Raw genomic sequence first — 17,300 nt, 5'->3', positions numbered from 1 at the left:
CTTTTTCACGGTTGAGAAATATTTGTGCATATATATCATATCTTCTTTATCCATTCATCTATGGATGGACACTTGAGTTGCTTCCATATCCTGGCTATAGTAAATAATGATGCACTGATGATGTTTATATCTTTTTGAATTAGTGCTTTCATGTTCTTGTGGTAAATATTCAGTAATGGAATTACCGGATTGTATGATAATTCTATTTTAATGTATGAGGAACCTCTATGCTGCTTTTCACAGTGGTTGCACCAATTTACATTCCCACCAACAGCGCACAAAGACTCCTTTTTCTCCACATACCTGTCAACACTTGTTATTTCTTGCATTTTTTTTTATTTTAGCCATTCTGACAGGTGGAAGGTGACATTTCATTATGGTTTTGATTTGCATTTCCTTGATGATTAGTGATGTTGAACAACTTTTCATGTGTTTGTGGGCCATCCCTGTCTTCTTTGGAAAAGTACTCATTCAGCCTATTCTTAAAAAAGCTTTAATTTAAATTCCAGTTAGTTAACATACAGTGTAATAATAGTTTTATGTATACAATATACAATATAGTGAATTCAACACTTCCATACATACTCAGTGCTCATCACAGGCACACTCTTTAATCCCTATCACCTATTTAATCTATCCTTCCACCAACCTCTTTTCTGGTAACATCAGTTACAAACATCAGTTTGTTCTATATAGTTAAGAGTCTGTTTCTTGGTTTGCCTCCCTCTGTTTCTTTTTTCCTTCACTTGCTTGTTTTGTTTCTCAAATTCCACATTTGAGTGAAATCATATGACATTTGTCCTTTGAACACTTTTTTCGCTTAACATTATATTCTCTAGCTCCTTTTATGTTGTTATAAATGCCAAGATTTCATTCTTTTTTATGGCTGAGTAATATTACTCTGTGTGTGTGTGTGTGTGTGTGTGTGTGTGTGTACCACATCTTCTTTATCCGTTCATCAGTTGATGATTACTTGGGCTGTTTCCATAATTGGGTTATTGTAGATAATGCTGCTACAAACATCAGTGTGCATGTAGCCCTTTGAATTAGCATTTTTGTATTCTCTGGCTAAATACCTAATAATACAAGCGCTGGATTGAGGGGTAGTTCTATCTTTAAATTTTTGCAGAACGTCCATACTGTTTTCTAGCATGGCTATACCAGTTTGCATTGCCACAAACAGTGAAAGAAGGTGCCCTTTCTTCACATCCTCCCCAACCCCTGTTGTTTCTTGTGTCATTGATCTTAGCCATTTTGACAGGTGTGAGGTGATATTTCATCGTCGTTTTGATTTGCATTTCCCTGATAATCAGTGATGTTGAGTATCTTTTCATATGTCTGTTAGCCATCCGTATGTGTTCTTTGGAAAAATGTCTATTCTGTCTTCTTACCATTTTTAATTGAACTGTTCATTTTGGGGGTATTAGGTTTTATGAGTTCATTATATATTTTGGATACTAACCCTTTATCAGATATGTCATTTACTAATATCTTCTCCCATTCTGTATGTTGCCTTTTAGTTTTCTTGATTGTTTCCTTCACTGCGCAGAAACCTTATTTTGATATAGTTCCAATAGTTTATTTTTGCTTTTGTTTTCCTTACCTCAGGAGACATATCTAGAAATAAGTTGCTATGGTGGATGGCAAAGAAGTTACTGCCTGTGTTCTCCTCTAGGATTTTTATGGTTTCAGGTCTCATATTTAGGTCTTAAATCCATTATGAATTTATTTTTGTGTATAGTGTAAGAAAGTAGGCCAGTTTCATTCTTTCCCATGTTGCTGTCCAGTTTTCCCAACACTAATTGTTGAAGAGACATTCTTTTTCCCATTGGACATTCTTTCCTGCTTTATCAAAGATTAATTGACCATATAATTGTGGGTTCATTTCTGGGTTTTCTATTCTGTTCTATTGATCCATGTGTTATTTTTCTGCAAGTACCATAATGTCTTGATCACTATAGTTTTGTAATATAACTCAAAGTCCAGAATCTGATGCCTTCAGCTTTGCTTTGCTTTTTCAAGGATGCTTTGACTCTCCAGGGTCTTTTGTGCTTCCATACAAATTTTAGGATTATTTGTTCTAGCTCTGTGAAAAATACTGGTGGTATTTTGATAGGGATTGCATTAAATGTGTAGATTCCTCCGGGTAATATAGACATTTTAAAATATATATTTATTTATTTTGAGAGAGAGAGAATATGAATAGAGGATGGGCAGAGATAGAGGGAGAGAGAGAATCCCAAGCAGGCTCCACACTGTCAGCACAGAGCCTGACATGGAGCTTGATCTCACAAACCACTGGATCATGACCTGAGCTGAAATCAAGAGTCGTGTGCTTAACCAACTGAGCCACCCAGGTGCTCCAGGTAATACAGACATTTTAACAATATTTGTTCTTCTGATCCATGAGCATGGAATGTCTTTCCATTTCTTTGTGTCATGCTTCAATTTCTTTCATCAGTGTTTTATAGTTTTCAGAATACAAGTCTTTCACCTCTTTGGTTAGGTTTATTCCTAGGTATCTTACTGGTTTTGGTGCAGTTGTAAGTAGGATTGATTCCCCAATTCCTCTTCCAGCTGCTTCATCATTGGTATATAGAAAAGCAACAGATTTCTATACACTGATTTTATATCCTGTGACTTTACTGAATTTAATTTTCTGTTCTAGCAGTGTGTGTGTGTGTGTGTGTGTGTGTGTGTGTGTGTGCTTGGATTTTTGGGTTTTCTATATATAGAATCATGTCATCTGCAAATAGTGAAAGTTTGACTTCTTTGTTTGCTGATTTGGATGTCTTTTCTTTTTTGTTGTCTGATTGCTATTTCTAGGACTTCCAGTACAATGTTACATAACAGTGGTGAGAGTAGACATTCCTATCTTGTTCCTGACCAGAGAGGAAAAGCTTTCAATTTTAATGGCAATGTCCCTTAACTGTTTGACTTCCTCATTCTCTACTGGTGCTTACTTGGATCACCTCTCTTTAAAAAATTAGTTGTACTCAACTCTTTATCTCAGAGTCTGCTTCTTGGGGAACCTGATTTAAGACACACTTCTATCTTCCTTTATCTCTAAATTTCTATTAATTATATCATTATTTAGCCCTACAGTACGTAGAATCAGTGCTTACTGCTTCAATATGTCAATCTGTTTCTTATTTGGCTAAATTTCTATCCACAACTAGTTTTTTCAAGAAGGTCTCAATGGAGTGATAGTCTCAGAGTTCTTTTATTTTGAAAAAAATATTTATTTGTTGCATTTATATTAAAGAACAACTTGGCTGTGTATGACATTCTTAGTTCAAAATTAAATGTATAGCACCATTGTCCCCCTGTGTTTAATAATGCTAAAGAAAATTACATATATTAATCCCCTTTACATGTATTAATGTTTATAGGAATAACTTTTATCCTTGAAGTTTAAACACTTTATTACAATATTCTATTCAAATTTTATTATTCTCAAATATGTTATGTCATTTCAGTGTGTAGCTGCAATACTTTAATATCAAAAAATTTTTCTTGAACAAAATCTTTATTCTTTTTAAGTTAATTTACTTATTTTGAGAGGGAGAGAGAGCACACACAGTAGAGCAGGGGTGGGGCAGAGAGAGAGGGGAAAGAGAGAATCCTAAGCAGGCTCCATGCTGTCAGGGAAGAGCCCATCACAGAGCTTGATCTCACAAACCATGAGATCATGATCCGAGCCAACCAAGAGTTGAACACTTAACTGACTGAGCCACCCAAGCACCCCTTGAGCTAAATCTTAAATATTTATTTGTTCATTTACTCAGATTTTATTGTTTTGGGACTCCAATTATGACTATATTGAATATTTTTCTTCTGGCTTCCCTAGATAAACATTCCTTCCATATTTTTTTTTAAGTAATCTCTACACCCAATGTGGGGCTTGAACTCATAACCCTGAGATCAAGAGTTGCATGTTCTAATGACTGAGCTAGCCAGGCATCCCACCTTTCATATTTTAACTCTTCATTTATATTCTATTCAGTTCGTTTTACTCATTCCTATTCTTTATGTCCTTTATATACTTCAGAAGTTTCTAATTTTTTTGTGTGGATTCCAAATTTTTATTTCAGTTATGATTATATTTTTAAATTTTTTTCTTCTACTTTTTTTTAGCATAGATGACCTACATTTTATCTTTTCCTTATATATTATCTCTTTCCTGAGATCTTATATCCATGCTTTATACTCTTTATACAGAGTATACTCTTTCCTCTTTATACAGAGGAAATAGCTACATTATGATTCTAGAATATTAATGACAAGATATTTGGTTTCAATTTTCTTTTTCCATGCCAATATTTTTCTGAGTTTTTATCATCTGACTTGCTTTCTATTCCTTTCTTCCTTTTTTTTAAAAAAAATTAATGTTTATTTATTTTTGAGAGAGAGAGAGACAGAGTGTGAGTGGGGGAGGGGCAGAGAGATTGGGAGACACAGAATCCAAACGAGGCTCCAGACCCTGAACTGTTGGGACAGAGCCTGATGCTGGGCTTGAACCCATGAACTGTGAGACCATGACCTGGGCTGAAGTCAGGTGTTTAACCAACTGAGCCACCCAGGCACCCCTCTTCCTTTTTTTTACTCGTAATATTTTTGTATGTATGCATCTTGATTTGTAGTGTTTCCTATTCACATTTTTGAGGAATTTCACTTAGGAAGGGACCTGTGATTTGATCTAGATTTATGATTATTTTACATGTGATACAGAATTAAGTTTTTTCTTCCAATCCAATAGGTAAGAGGTATTTAGGCATATCTTTTTGTAATGCAAATGTCTCATATTTCCCTCCTCCTATTTACCACGTGGACAGACTATTTCTTCTTAATGGGACCTCTCTAAATAATTCTTCATTTGGCTGTATGTCTTGTGCTTTTCATACATTTATGTCAGGGAATTTTTTTTCTTTGCCAACCTTTGACCCTGTTTCCAAAAATAACAAATAAGAGTAGTTTGTGTTCAATGTACACCCTTTACCTTAAAAATAATACCTGCTGTTTTTTTGGTGACCAACGCCGTAAATATCTTCTCTGTACTTTTTTATCCTCCACAACTTCTACCAATTTGTGGTTTGGGGGTTTGTTGACATATAATGTATTTGAATCCAGATGTTGCCTGTTTCTTGCTTTTCTTGGTGTCCAAATGGAAAAGGGGGAACTGCTATCTTTTCATCATCACCTTCAAATTGGATGTTTGATCTACATTTGACCTTAGATTTTAAGAGCATAAAGGAAGTATAGAAAACTTCTGGCCCAAGGATTTTATTTTGCAAAAGGTGAAATTCAGACTAAAGTAAAATGATATTCACAAGGCCAATACCAAACCTATTATAAATAGCAAAATAGAAATCAGTGCCAGATCTCTGGACTCTCAATCTAATGCCATTTTAACTATGCAAACTATTCCACTTCAAAACTTCTAGTGGAATATGTCTCAAAGTAAGTGACTTATTAGTAAGTTAGCAAACTGTAAACATTAGAAGTGTGGATGAATTTTCTCAATTATCAAGAGGTAATTTTTTTTTTCTTCAACGTTTTTATTTATTTTTGGGACAGAGAGAGACAGAGCATGAACGGGGGAGGGGCAGAGAGAGAGGGAGACACAGAATCCGAAACAGGCTCCAGGCTCTGAGCCATCAGCCCAGAGCCCGACGCGGGGTCGAACTCACGGACCGCGAGATCGTGACCTGGCTGAAGTCGGACGCTTAACCGACTGCGCCACCCAGGCGCCCCTCAAGAGGTAATTTTTAACCAACATTTCTACTGGAATGAAAAACATTTATATACGTCCAAATTAAATATTACTTTAGTTTCAGGGATTAATTAATGTGACGATCTCAGCTTTTGGAAATCATGGTGGGATTATGTTGCTATTGAACACTATGGTGCCTGGCAGGCTGAAAATGTGTGATTCCGGGTTGCCTGTAATCACTCTTTTTCAGGAGTTATCTGAGGTAAGCAAAACCAAGTGCACTTAAGTGCTTTTTGAGACTTTTCTCATTCATAATACCCATGAATTTATTCTGGACATATGGACAACACTGGATGTAGAATAAAACAAGTTTTCTCCCTAATTCCAATTTTTAATTTATTAATTCAGCAGTATACTTTTGTGCAGATGCAGTTTTAAGCATCTGGGCGGAGAGTGATAAAAAAAAAAAAAAACCAGACAATATCTCTGCCTTATAGAGCTAACATTTGCTCTGGGAGACAGACAATAATTAGATTCATAGAGAGATAGATAGATAGATAGATAGATAGACAGAATATAGATAATTGATTGTTGCCATTAAAAAAAGAAATAAGGGAGTAAGTGAATGTAGTTCCCTCATGTCTCTCCTGTCACTCACACCCATGTTTGAAGAGCTCTGGAGGCTGGAGAGGAATAGGTGTAAGGATTGTAGAACTGCAGGTTCACCACCTACATGCCATTTCAGGTTGGGGGTGGGCAGTATTTCAGCACACAGGGGTCTGTCTTATTAGCATAACATGGACTTCATCTTGCCCCGCGGTTACATATTTCGAATTTTAGTTCGTAATGTATTGCTGTGCCACTGGGTCTGATTGAAGTGCCAAAGCAATAAGGCTTCTCATGAGCTACTAGAAGAGTGATAGGGATGGGAACAACATTAGGTATAATGGAAAAAAGAACCTTATGTGGTGATATTTAAATTGAAATATAACTGATGAGAAAATTAAGGCTTGCAAAGACCTCAGGGTAGAGCAAAGGAACAACAAGAGTCTCGACATGTTTGAAGCTCAGAAAGGAGGATAGTGTAGCTGGAATATTAAGTGGAAGACAGAATGTTCAAAGATAAGGTTTGGGTAATGGGCAAAATTCAAATCATAGAAGGCCTGGAAGGCATAGAAGGGCTATGGACTCTACTCTCACTATAATAGGAAGGCATTGGTGTCTTTTTGGTTTTGGTTTTGGCTTTTAGACACTACAGCAGATTTTTAAAGCCACAGAGATGAAAATAATTGCTATAGTCCCTGCTCTCAATGTCTTAAAACATTAGCTGCTTTGGTTTACAGTATAAACTTACATTTCCTATTGCTTTGACCTGAAATCAAGTGTTGTAATTTTTTTGTGATTGTTAATACCTATGTGATTTAAATTATTAAAATATATAAATGAATTATTTCTTCTTCTATGATTCCATTTTTTTTGGTATCTATAATCACATTTACTCTATTCATTTTAACTTCTCCTTTTTTATCCCACATGGTTGGCCGGTATAATTTTTACCATCTTTTTTAAGGGAGTTTTAATCCAGAACATTGAGTAAATGATGACTGATCTTCTTATATATGGCAACCTTCCATTTTATAGTTCAATCGCCTGGAAGCCTATGCTGTATTTCAAATTAGACTGTGAATAAGGTACCATGCTTAAATGATTTCAATTCGTTAACAACCAGTTATGTTATTTTCTGTGCCTGTATTATCTACATATCTTTATAAAAGTGCTTAACTTATCTGTTGCCACATAAACAAACTACCCCAAACCTTAGTGGCTTAAAATGTGTTACTTCCCACTATTCTACAGTCTGAGCTGGGTCTGTTTCATGTGGTGACTGCTAATGCCTGAATGTCCAGAATGGCTTCTTTACTCGCATGTTTCACTCCTCACCTGGAGGAGTGGCTGGAATAACTAGTAACTGGATATTTCTCTTTATTCCTATGGTTTATCCATCAGGATGGCTGGATCTCTATAAGGAGTGGCTCAGAGTTCCAAGAAAAAGCATTAAAATACCAACTCCTATGTGCGGACCCTTATTAAGCCTCTGCTTGTATTAAGTTTGTTAGTGTTCCATTGGTCAAAATCAAATGGGCAGTCTCTGAATCCATGTGGAGAGGAACTATACCAGGGCATGAACACCAGGACTGGTGCATTAGTGGACCACCAATGTAACAGCTACCATTTCCAAGGAGGAAATCCCATTTAGCTTCTGATGATCACATGTAATGTTTAGATCAGGATTAGTCTGCACCATATGTGAATTCAATAGAACACTTAAGCATGTAATACATTCTTACATGGCTACAATAAACGGCTGCAATTTAGGCAAAGACTAGGTTCATTACCATGAACACTTGATACGGTGATGCAGGGTTCTTCTTCCTGGGAATCTCTCATTCAGTGGGGTCTGACACTGTGAAATGGCTCAGGTTTTAAAGCTAATTTTCTTAAATATAGGTTGAACAATCTATAGATTGAACAATATCTTTGTAAGCTGCCTAGTTAATTTGTCCCAGGAGCTCCGTGTTCCATTTATCATCTCCATGGGTTTCTGCAGATCAGGCTCCCTTTTTGTCATACCAGCCTTTCTGTTAATTACGATAATTGTGCCCATTTTGGTTTCGGTGGTTAAAATGCCGGATTGCTTATTTGGGGATCCTATCATCCCCTTACCACCTGGGATCCTCCTTATATAAAAACCCTAGCCTTTAGATGACAGCTGCCACTAAGCTTCTTCACAAAGCTGGTTCCTCTCTCTGTAACACATTCTTTGTCACTTTGATAAACAGTGTTCTCTGGGCCTCTCCACAAAATAGTCATCTCAGGAGTTTTCTGTCTGCTGTAACATATGATCTTTAGCAAGCGTATCTGAACTTTTAATCCCCCTCGCTCTACCATTTGCCGTAGCAGTTCTACTTCATGTAGTAAGAGCCATCAATTGCCCCGGGTTTCAGAGTTCTAACTAAGCAGTGTATTAGCACCATTTCCATCTCCCAAGGCTTGCCAGGATGTTAAAAACTATATCGCAGGAAGGCAAACCCATGTTGAAAACCCTCCATTATTCAAATTTATATCTCACTTGATTTGCTTCGCCTCCTTCGGGATCCAGTCCTGATTCTTGCTGGCACATGTTGACACGGTCTTCCATCTTTTGATATATTGACCCTTTCTTCCTTTAGGGGGCCTATTCTTTTTTACCTGGTCGTATTGGTACTGAACTCTAATTATTACTCTGGTGGTCAGGAGAGAAAATGGAGATGCATCATGTGGAGAGATGAAATATCTTGTTTTCTAAGGCCCAAGCTCGTGCATTGTTGTCAAGCGAGGGGGAAGCACCAGGCTTTTTCATGGAGAAATGGTATATTTCCTGGGAATAGAGTTTAGACGAATCTGGAGATTAAAATTTTTATAGTGCATTGATCCAGAAATCCAAATATCACCGTCTCAAGTTTCAGGGTCCATTCGTTCCCAGTCAGAGCCCTGATTTTGGCATAGCACACTTGTCAGTGTTGAGAATTTGAACTTCCCTGGAGGTCTGCTTCTCATAAAATTAAGTCTTGGACCTGATCCTTAGCCTTTTCTGACCTCCAGCCACAGGGAATGAGAATCTCTTTATTCTTTATATGCTTCCCTAGGAGGAGGTTCTCTTTCAAAATTTGTTTATATTGATGATTAATCACCCTCTGCCATTTGTTTCCTTCTTTCCATGAACCAATAGCTTTTGCTACAGCCATCCAATTCCGTAGTCCTTAACACTACTATCTTCCTCAAACCTCTCATATGTCTGGGATATTACAGCCATCAATTGACTATGTCCTACTCGCATCCCATCCGAGTTCAGCACTGAAAGATTTTTAACAGTTACACTGAAACCGCATGCCAGGAGCTATCAGTGCCAGTGATGATATCCTCATATTCAAATTTCATTTTAGAGTATGCTTCCTAGGCCTCTCCTGGTAACAACTATCATAAGTTCTCTGGAAGATGCATTTTGATATTTACACGTAGGAGGTTTGTTGAGAGATAATTTTAGCAACAACACACATCAGGGGTAAGGGAAGTAGGACTGGGCAAAGGAAGAAGTTGAACAAAGAAGCAGTTGCAACAGAAACTTCAAGTCATACTTTCAGGAGTTCTTGTGCTGGATGACCCTTCAAAAATGTCCCACTTGGGTAAGAGGTCCAGCCTTTTACTGTCACATTAAACACCCACTCCTGGATGCAGGTTGCCTTATAGTGAAGGTGAGCCACATTGAGCAAGACAGCTTGTTTTTGCCAAGGGCAGTTCCTAGAAAGAACACAGTTACGAGCTGTCCTTAGCCAATACTCCCAGTAGCTGGGAGGCACCTACCACAGAACTGAAGTGGCTGCTGCAGTATATATACCACAGCGGGCACTACTTTAGCCAACAGCTAAAGCCATATCTAGGCTTTCCAAGCTGATCTCATATAGTAGACATCTATTTTTTACTTATTTTTTAGTTTCTAAATGTTTATTTCTGAGAGAGAGAGAGAGAGAGAGAGAGAGAGAGAGAGAGAGAGAAAGCAGAGGAGGGGCAGAGAAAGAGAGAAGGTCAGAGAATCCAGAGCCGGCTTTGTGTTGACAGCAGCAAACCCAGTGTAGGGCTTAACCTCACGAACTGCAAGATCAGGACCTGAGCCAAAGTCAGACATTCAACTGACAGAGCCACTCAGGCGCCCCTAGACATCTATTTTTTAATCTATGTATGCCACTTCTCCCTTTTGCGAATAACTTTCCCCTTTTCCTAGGAAATTATTTCCTTCTAATCCAATCATGTGCTCTGAACTTGTGTAGCCATCTTCCTAAATAAATATCCTGCCTCTCCAATTGGTGATTGTCCCAAAGATAAGCACCGGACCTCAGCAAGATGAATTAACATGCTCCTCACCTCCCTCCTTAACTGCAAAGATTAGCTCTTAAATCAATCTAGATCAATTGAAGCCCTTCTTTATGAATTTTTATAACAGTTTTACTGCGATATAATTCAAATGCCATAAAATCCACCCTTTAAAAGTGGATAATTCAATCATTATTAGTATATTCATCAAGTTCCACAGTCAATCCTACTTTCTAATTTTAGAATATTTTCGTCACCCCCCCCCCCAAAAAAATCTGAACTCTTTAGCGGTCACTCTTCATCTGCCCCTAATCTCCAGCTCTTGGCAATCACTAATCTACTTTCTGTCTCTAAGGATTTGCCTATTCTGGATGTTTCATATAAATAAAATGATACAATATGTGGTCTTTTTTGACCTCTTTAAGTTGACATAATGTTCCATGTTGAAGCATGTGTTACTACTTCGTTGGTTTTTATTGTAGGATACTATTCCATTGTATATTACACGGACCACATTTTATAATCCATTCATCAGCTGTTGGACATTTGGGTTGTTTGCACTTTCTGACTTTTATGGAAAATGCTGCTTTGAATAGTTGTGCGCTGCGATTTTCTAAATTTGGTACCAAGAGCAACTCTCAATCCTACTCCGTTTGCCTGAGCTGGGCATGTTTTTAACCTTTTGAAAACGCTATTCTAGAATAAGAGAAAAGGAGTCAAGGGAGAGAGAACAAGCCCTTTATTTCATTTTCCCACATGTACATTGCCCAGGTACATACACCACTGCCCTTCCCATCACTTACTTAATATGATCAATTAAATATCCCATTTTGCACCAGCAGCTTTGGGCTGGGTTTCTATCATGTGCATACAAAAGAGCTCAGGCCAATTCATGACTTCTGATAAAATCTTAAATAATACTACCAGCAGGGAAGCTATTTAAATAACAAAAGTGTAAAGTTTAGAAAAACTCACAGGGCTTCCCCCTTTCTACCTGCCTCATCTCCTTATGGAAATGAGCTGCCTGTGGAAATATCCCAAATCTTAAAGCACTAAACTCCAAAATTGACTTTGCCCAGAAGGCTCCCTAATGATATTTAATAATCTCTTCCATTTTAGGCTTAAAACAATTGTTTTGTACCTTTATTTAGGGTTCTCTTCTATGTGAGTTAAATTGTCATTAGTTTACCGTCTGTCTCTTCATCAGACTGCACCCTCTTTGAGACCTGAGATTTTTCTTGTTCAACTTTGTATTTCGAATAGTTCTTACAGAAATTTAATCAACAAACACTGATTAATTTTTACATATTAGTCACCTATTCCATACAAGAAACTGTGATAAGCCTGGGGATAGAAAAATAAGATCTTGTAAGGTGCTTACATTTTATTATGGGAAGGCTATATTTAAATGAATAAGAATAGGGGCGCCTGGGTGGCTCAGTCGGTTAAGTGTCCGACTTCAGCTCAGGTCATGATTTGCGGTCCGTGAGCTCGAGCCCCGCGTCGGGCTCTGTGCTGACCGCTCAGAGCCTGGAGCCTGTTTCAGATTCTGTGTCTCCCTCTCTCTCTGACCCTCCCCCATTCATGCTCTGTCTCTCTGTGTCTCAAAAATAAATAAACGTTAAAAAAAATTTAAAAAAAATAAATGAATAAGAATAAACGACAGTAAGTGCTGTGATGGTAAAAATAAAAGTAAGTGCAGGGACATAAGATGTAGCCAATTCTACTCAGATCATTGAATCTTAGACTTATAGGCAAATCCACTCTTAAGCCCAGGGAGGAGATCTCCTTTAGTTTCTGACAAACGTATATAATGGTTAAATAACGGTTAATCTGTCCTGTGTGTCAGTTCACTAACTAGCCCATTTCAGATTCACAAAGGAGCCACAAGTCTCAAACTAATCCGTATTGTGATTTCTAGTTCATTTGGGCCCATCTCAAATGGTGGATCTCTTCTCCCCTCTGCGTCTGAGTAGGAATTAAATAGCTAAGCTTTCTCCTGGGAACTGGAAGGATCCTAGCAGACTATTAGACCATTTGCACTAGTTATGCTTATTTGGGAGGGGATTACCCAGACCCTTGCATAAGAAGTACTTCTGCAAAGAGTGAAAAAAAAAAAAAAATGACACACTTACCTCACATGTAGCTTCTTTCTTCTTCTTTAAGGTTATATTGCTAATTTAAAAAATAAAGAAGTGGTGGGCCAGATAGAAAGTGCAATCTATCAGAAATTGCAATCTATCATCATAGATATCATGTTCCTTTTCACTCAGTGTGAAATGTCACGAAAGAGGAAATTATCAATACAGTTTTAAAGGTATTCTAATAATGAATAAGTTATGGTAAATATTTAGAAAAGAAAGTGAACTATTTAGCTCTATGCTATATTAGTTTCACTGATCTATTGTAATTTCTTATTTTTTTGTTTTAGTGTAGGTTGGAATTCACTTGTGAAAGTAGTTTCAATGTACCAAGAGGCACTTGCCTTTTCCTGAATTAAGACTTCTTTAGAGATTGTATTTTAATTACTTTAAATTGGTCAGGTGTAGGGATAATTGAACCTCAGGGAGGATCTCCCTTACTCTGAGGCTAGGCCAATTTCCTCATGCCCTTCTCTAATCTGTTAAACATCTCATATGACCCAGTGCCTACTCTATAATAATATTATTCCTTCTCTATTATAATATTGGAATACTCCACTACAATTATTTTGTTACTATTACTATTACTGTTACTATTTGTTTCATGAGAAACACTCTAAGGATAGAAATCACGGACATGACACATAGCAGATATTCAACACATAATTGCTGAGTGACTAGATAATAATCCATTAATATTGTTTTGAATATTCACTTTTTTTTCAAATTCCTTAATGCAATTTCATGGCAAGTATTCATTGCATCTATAAAACAGAGTTCTTTAATTTTTAAGTTGAATTTTTGCTAAACCTGTTAATTACTGTATTATTAAAGTCTCTTCATGAGATGCATTGTAGCACATGAAATGTCCATCCATTATATATCATTATGAGAATATTATACATATAGAAGATGCTTAGTAAATATTTATAGAGTGAAAAATAACTTTCCTTTTTAATCTTATATTTTTAAATTTATCATCCTCTAGTTCAGTTACTCTTCAATGTTATTTTCAGTCTTCCAAAATAAAAAGCACATTTTTGTCAGTAGGAAACAAATGTCAGAAAATTTATATAAAATACTTTCAGTGGCGCAGGATTAAATATGTTTCTTAGATTCTGGGCCAATTTTTCAAAGTGCTCTCCTACTTACATCTCTAGCCATTAGACAAATTCACTATGCCCTAAACTTTCTGTTTTTTGGCTATTTAGGCTACCTCCGAAGAGGTAGCTATACTCGTGCCTTAAACTCCTATGTATTTTCAATATAGTTTAAAATGTTCCTCTCCTATGTATATTTGACTTAGACGTGCACCACTGCCCATTCTTTTCTTCAAAAGCACGTATGGTTTTGATTCCAGGAGATCTTGAAGAAATATTTTTCATTGCTCCTTAGGGCTTCTTGGACCCAATTCCAACACGTTCGTGAGTGTGCATGTGAGTGTGAGTGTGAGGGTGTGTGTGTGTGTGTGTAGAGGCTTCCCCATACCAACAAACAATTCTCAGAGTGTCTGAGACACAATTAGCAGAGTGTCTGAGAATTCAGCTAAATTCTGACACTACTCACCTGGAGATAGCATGAGATTTCACTTCGGGAGCTTTCACTTCAGACAGTGGTCACAAACACATGTTGTTACCCATGCTTCTGACCAAATGGTTCCGAGGTTCCCATGCCTCTCTCCTTTGGCTCAATTAATTTGCTAGGATGTCTCACAGAACTCAGAAACATTTTACTTGCTAGATCACCAGTTTATTATAAAAGGATGAAAATCAAGAATAGTTACATGAAAGAGATGGATAGGAAAGGTAAGAGGGAAGGGGCACGGAGCACAGAGCACGGAGCCTCCAAGTTATCTCCAGGTGTACCACTCTCCCAGCACCTCCAAGTGTTCACCAACCTGTAAGCCCCTTAAACGCAGTTATTTCGGGTGTTTATGGAGGCTTCATTACGTAGGCATGACTGATTAAATTATTGCCCATTGGCAGTTGAACTCAGTATCCAGCCCCTCTCCCTCCCCTCCCTAAAAGTTCAACCTGTTAATCACTTGGTGGATCCTCCTGGAAAACAGCAGCATCCTTGGGTGTTTACAAAAATGGCCTAATTAACATAACAAAAGATATTATTTATCACTCTTGAGGCTTAGAAAATGCCAGAGATTTTGGTATTGTGGACACAGACCAAATATATCTGAGAAGTATATTTTGGTCATCTGAATGACCAAATACATATTTCTTATAAATCATAATATGGCAGATCCAATAAGGATGGCCTGAGATTCCCCCCAGCATTCCTCAAAAGTTCAGGATGCATGACCTCTGTATGAAGTCTTCCAAAAGAATGTAGAGCTCATGCCATTGAGAACCCCCATCCTGAAATCTTATAGACGACTCACTAAGGTAGCACAAATCCTTCATAGGTATCCTCTTAAAAAGAGGAGTTCTTACAACACAGCTGGTCTCTCAGAAGGTGGAAATGATCTCCAAACTAGCCCAGGAAAGGAGTAAAAATAATTCTCAGAATATCTACAGGAGATACTATTCTCTTGGCATTGGTTTCATGTTAGAAACATTTTTGTTATTTGCTTTTGGAGAATTAAGACTTAATTTTTAGTAAGAATTCTCACCATAAAATGCTCCTTTCTGTTCTTATTCCCTGTTTTAGCTTTTTAGAGAGTCCATTTTGCCACTTTTTCTTCTCTGAATGAGTGTTTCAGACACTAACTACAAAGACCTGCTTTTCATGCCATAGTCCAAGATGATCTGGACTTCAGAAGGAAATTTATTCACTTGCTTCAAATAAATGTCATTTTCTCTTCTCCTAAGTGGTTACCAGGCTACTCACCACCCTATGAAATTATGTGTTAGATGTGGAAAATAATTTCCATATTCTCTTCCAATGCTTGGATTCTGTCAAGGGGGTGCAATACTTAGAACCTGACCAGAAAACAGTAATAGCTAGTTACACCACTGGCCGAAAGAAACATCTTTGCTTCTCTTTCTGTTGAAATTTTCTTCAACTACTTTCTGTTATTGTCTTCTTATTCCAAACTCTCCCAATGTCAGTTTTTCTTTAATATGATTTATTTATAATGGAAACTTCCCCAACAATTACATTACTTACAAGAATATTCTTGATCCATCTAATAGTCCAAAGGTATTTTTCAATTACTATAGAGCCATTTAAAATTACTTTATCTTACACAATTCTCCACATAAACTGAAGCAGAATATCTAAAAAGCAGACTTTTGAAGCAAGGGCTGAATCTTTCATCATTGTATATTCAGTGCCCAGCACTGTGCCTGGCATATACCAGCACTTACTAAACTCTTTTTGAAGGAATTAATAAATGAATAATGAAAACATGAGGAGCAATGTCTCCTTTTATCAATCCTGTCGAGAAATGAAGCTAACTGATTCAGATATTGAGAACTGTGGTGAGTTAGGTGCTAAGGAAAACATCATTAAATTTTTTTTTAATGTTTATTTATTTTTGAGAGAGACAGAGACAGAATGCGAGTGGGTTAGGGGCAGAGAGAGAGAGACACACAGAATCCGAAGCAGGCTCCAGGCTCCGAGCTGCCAGCACAGAGCCCAATGCGGGGCTTGAACTCACGAGCTGTGAGATCATGACCTGAGCCAAAGTCAGACACTCAACCGACTGAGCCACCCAGGCGCCCCAGGAAAACATCATTAAAAATCACATTCGGATGGGGCACCTGGGTGGCTCTGTCGGTCAAGCGTCCGACTTCAGCCAGGTCACCATCTCGCGGTCCGGGAGTTCGAGCCCCGCGTCAGGCTCTGGGCTGATGGCTCGGAGCCTGGAGCCTGTTTCTGATTCTGTGTCTCCCTCTCTCTCTGCCCCTCCCCCGTTCATGCTCTGTCTCTCTCTGTCCCAAAAATAAATAAACGTTGAAAAAAAAATTAAAAAAAAATTTAGTCTCATTTAACTTCTTTCTCATTTTAATTTCATTTATTTGAGTCCTTTTTCTCTCTATCTTGATGAGTCTATCTAAAGGTTTATAAATTTTGTTTACCTTTTCAAAGAACCAGTTCTTAGTTTCACTGAGCTCTTCTGTTGTTTTAGTCTCTATTTCCTTTATTTCCATTCTTTTCTTTATGATTTCCTTTCTTCTACTAACTTTCAGCTTTGTTTTTCTTTTTCTAGTTCCTTTAGATGTAATGTTATATTGTTTAAGATTTGTCTTATTTCTTGAGGTAGGTAGGCCTGTAATGCTTTAAAATTTCCTCTTAGAATTGCTTTTGATACATCCTGAAGAATTTGAACCATTGTGTTTCCATGTTGTTTCCAGGTATTTTTTTTTTAATTTTCTCTTTAATTTCTTTGTTGACCCATTGTTGTTTAGTAGCATGTTGCTTAGCTTCCACATATTTATGTTTTTTCCAGTTTTTTTCTTGTAATTGATTTCCTAGTTTCATACCATTGTGATTAAAAAAGATGCATAATATGATTTTAATATTCTTAAATTTATTGAGAATTATTTTGTGGCATAACATGTGATCTGTCCTGGAGAATGTTC

The sequence above is a fragment of the Felis catus genome, chromosome B1, assembly GCF_018350175.1.
Source record: "Felis catus isolate Fca126 chromosome B1, F.catus_Fca126_mat1.0, whole genome shotgun sequence".
Taxonomy (NCBI): domain Eukaryota; kingdom Metazoa; phylum Chordata; class Mammalia; order Carnivora; family Felidae; genus Felis; species Felis catus.
The sequence above is the reverse complement of the archived record's forward strand: the minus strand, read 5'-3'. Positions refer to the sequence as shown.